Consider the following 4,414-nt stretch of genomic DNA (forward strand, 5'->3'; position numbering starts at 1 on the left):
GAGGACTGGCAAATTCTGGGGAGATCCAGGCCTTATTCATTTTCAGAAAAGTAAGCCGGTCGACGCTATCGGAAGAAAGTCGCGTGCGACGGTCTGTTAGTACACCACCTGCGGCACTAAAGACGCGTTCCGATAATACACTGGCAGCAGGGCAAGCCAGCACCTCCAATGCATACTGGCTAAGCTCTGGCCATGTATCCAGCTTAGAGACCCAAAACTTGAAGGGGGAAGAGCCATCTGGGAGTACACTCACAGGGCAAGACATGTAGTCTGTCACCATCTGACGGAAACGTTGCCTCCTGCTGACTGGAGCCGTCAGTGATGGTGTAGACAATTGTGGCGGACACACAAAACTTTGCCACATTTGGGCCATAGTGGTCTTGCCTTGTGCTGAGGCGCTGCCTCTGCTCCCTCTTTGTGCCGAGTTTCCTCCACTGGCTCGACGCACAGAGGTGCTTTGTAAAGCACTAGCACCACTGCTGTCGGGTGGAATGGAAAACATGATGGACTGCACCAGTGTGTCTTGGTACTCCCGCAGTTTACGCTCCCGGTTCACCGTTGGTATGAGGGTTTGCAAGTTGTCCCGGTAGCGAGGATCTAGGAGGGTGTACACCCAATAATCAGCCGTGTAGAGAATGTGGGCGATGCGGCGGTCGTTTCTCAGGCACTGCAGCATGAAGTCAACCATGTGCTGCAGACTCCCAACTGCCAAAGAACCGCTGTCCCCTGCTTGAGGCATGATCTCTGCCTGCTCTGCATCACCCCACCCTCGCTGTACATACTGACTAGAGCTTTGTGTACCTCCCTCCTCTGGAGAGATGTCTTCCTCCTCCATCGACTCCTCCTCATCCTCCTCACAAAGTGTCCCCTGCCTAGGTCTTTGTGAGGAAGCACGTAGCGCAGACTGTCCAGATGCAGATGGCATTTGGGACTCCTCATCCTCCACCTCTTCCAAAACCTCATCCCTTAGTGCTTGCAGTGTTTTTTGAAGCAGGCAGATAAAGGGGACAGTCATGCTGACTAGTGCATCATCTGCACTCGCCATCCACATGGAATCATCGAAGGCACGCAAAACGAGGCAGATGTCCTTCATAGAGGCCCACTCAGTGGTGCTGAAGTGTGAACGGCGCACAGTGCGACTTGTTTGCGCCTGATGCAGCTGGTACTCCATGACTGCTGCCTGAGGCTCACACAACCGCTCCAACATATGTAACGTAGAATTCCACCTGGTGGGTAGGTCACATATGATGCGATGTTCCGGAAGGCGTAATTGGCGCTGCAGAGCAGCAAGGCGTGACCTTGCCGTGCTGGAACGCCGCAAGTGAGCGCACTCTATGCGGACCTTGTGCAGCAGTGCATCAAGATCCAGATAGTCCGTCAGAAAGCTCTGCACGACCAAGTTGAGCACATGTGCCAGACATGGGATGTGAGTGAGGTTGCCAAGGCCAAGAGCTGCCACCAGATTTCGGCCATTGTCACACACTACCAAGCCCGGCTGGAGATTCGCTGACAGAAACCACACGTCGCTCTCCTGCTTGATGGCATTCCAGAGCTCCTGCGCTGTGTGGCTTCGATTCCCCAAAGAAATTAATTTCAGTACGGCCTGTTGACGTTTGGCCACGGCTGTGCTCATATCGGTCGTAACAGGCTCCTGCTGCGCTGTTTCAGAGGAACTTGAGTAGGAGGAGGAGTCAATGTGTACAGACTGGATTCCTGCAATCCATGGAGTTGGCAGAACACGTACAGCGCCACTCTCCAGATCTGTACCCGGCTCCACAACATTGACCCAATGGGCAGTGAGGGAAAGGTATCATCCCTGTCCATGGTTACTGGTCCACGCATCGGTGGTCATGTGGACCTTGCTACTGACGGCGTTTAGTAGCGCATGTTTTATGTTTGCCTCCACATGTTTCTGCAGGGCAGGGACAGCTCGCCTGCTGAAATAAAAGCGGCTGGGCACGGTGTATTGTGGGACTGCCAATGCCATGAAGTCCCGGAAGGTGTCAGTCTCCACCAGCCTGAATGACAGCATTTCAAGTGCCAGTAGTTTGGCAATGCCAGCATTCAGAGCCTGTGCTCAGGGATGGTTTGCCGAGTATGGCCGCCTTTTCTCCCATGCCTGTGCTACCGATGGCTGTCGAGTGGCCTGGGAGTGTGAGGATGACTTGGAACGTGGTGCTGTAGGTGGAATGTCACAGGGTCTCCGGACAACAGTGCCAGAGGTTCTTCCTTGGCGATCCTGTGAGGAAGCCGAACCAGCTGTGTGTGAGCTGGAGGAAGAGGCCCCAACACGAGCTGAAGAGGTGGTAGGTGGTGCTGTACGTTGGCCTACGTCTTCAGTGCGTCTGTGTAACTCCACCTCGTGCTTGGTCCGCACATGTTTCCACATATTAGTGGTATTGAGGTTGCTGACATTTTTCCCTCTTTTGACTCTATGATGACACAGCTTGCATTTGACAAAGCAAATGTCATCTGCAACTGTGTCAAAAAAGGACCACGCACTGCAAGTCTTGGGAGCGCCCGTTTTGCCTTTTGAAAGTGGAATGCTCCTAACGGGTGCCGAAGTGCAGGCTACAGGCAACGAAGTCTGCCCCCTCCCTCTCCCTCCGGTTTTGGCCGTTCGGGGAATCTCTTCCTCAGAGCTGTTCCCACCACCTTCCTGTTCCTCATGCCATGATGGGTCAAGGACCTCATCATCTACACTCTCCTCTTCAAACACCTGCTTCTCCTGGGTTGTCTCGCCAGCACCGTATGCAACAGAAAGTGGCAACTGTGTCTCGTCATCAGCTGATGCGTACTGAGGTGTGCTGACCATAGGCACTGGCCCACCCGCCTCTTCAGATTCAGAGGGACAAAGAAGTTGCGCATCACTGCATACTCCCTCTTCTTCACATTCTGGAATGCTGCTTGGCTGGCCCCCTCTTTCCAAACCAACAGATTCCGAGAACAGAAGTAGAGACTGTGATGGCTCCTGTCCAGGGCTCTCTGACTGCCTGGGCACTTTGGCAGGTGGTGAAGAGACAGATGGTTGCTCTTCGGTGCTCTGGTCCTGAGAGGATGTGGAATTAATTGAAGTCGATGCGTTAGCTGCCATCCATCCCACAACGGCTTCAATTTATTCCTCCCGCAGCAGTGGGGTACGGTGAGGTCCTACAAAGCTGCACATAAAGGACTGTTGCCTGCTAAAACTGGGGGATGCTGACTCACTGGTGCCAACAGCAGGCACAGAATCCCCACGTCCTCTACCTGCAGAATCCCCACGTCCTCTCCCTGCTGAAACTCCACGCCCACGTGCCTTACTCCCTGCCTTCTTGCTAGACTGAGAAAGATAGGCAGAAAAGTACAAAGGGGGCCTTAGTGTGCTTATTCCTGAACAGCTGGTTACAGGTTTAAGAAACACTAATTTTATGCAGTGTGTGTGTCGACTACACTTTAATGGGAGCTAATGTGGCCTACACAACTTTCAAATGTAGTGTTTGGTGAACTTTGTTGTTTTTTTGGGGGGGAAAAAAACTAAAATGATGTGACCAAAGATTTGAAAGTGAGAGTATCACCAACGTTTTGGAGCTATTACAATGCAGGCAGGTAACCTACAATGCAAAAGATGAGGCTCCAAAAAAATTGGGTAATACTAATCTGGCTGCAGCTGAAGGGCACAAGCCAGAAAAAAGGCTCCTCTATCTACTCCTATATAGTGTTTGCAACCAACCAATGTAGATGGATATGGATGGATGCACACTAATAGAAGAAAAAATGAGCTGCAATTAAAGAAAAATATGTGTGAGGCAGTGATGCACGCTGAGCGGCCTACAACCAGACGTAGCTGCAGGACACACTACTCAGCGTGAGCTGCACTCACACACAGTCAGAGACCTCTCAGACAGCCGTGAACAGTGCAGCTAAGTGGGCACTAGTACTGACAGGCTGCAGAAAGGCTCCGCTGTGTACTCCTAGAGTGTTTGCAACCACCGTATATGGATACGGATGGAAGCACACTAGATAGAATTTTTTAAAAATAAGCAGCTCAAAAAGAAAAATATGTATGAGGCAGCAGTGAGGCACGCTGGGCGGCCTACAACCAGACGTGGCTGCAGGACCCACTCCACAGCGTGAGCTGCACTCACACAGCCCTTGCAGACAGCTGTGAACACTGCTGCTAGGGAAAAGAAAGCTACAGTGGTGGTTTATGTAGCCTGGGTAAAGCACAATATTGTTTTGAGAATCGCTATTTCTAACTGTCCCTCACAGTCTTCAACAGCAGCCTGTCCCTAACTGAATTCACAGCAGAGTGACCAGAAATGGCGGCGGCGGTGGCTTTTATAGTGCATCATGACATCATTTCAGCAGCCAATCACAGCCATGCCAATAGTTAACATGCCTACATGCCTAACAGGATGTGCCCACACTTCTGAGG

Source organism: Dendrobates tinctorius, unplaced genomic scaffold (genome assembly GCF_039654945.1).
Source record: "Dendrobates tinctorius isolate UK_male_01 unplaced genomic scaffold, ASM3965494v1 ptg000098l, whole genome shotgun sequence".
Lineage (NCBI taxonomy): Eukaryota > Metazoa > Chordata > Amphibia > Anura > Dendrobatidae > Dendrobates > Dendrobates tinctorius.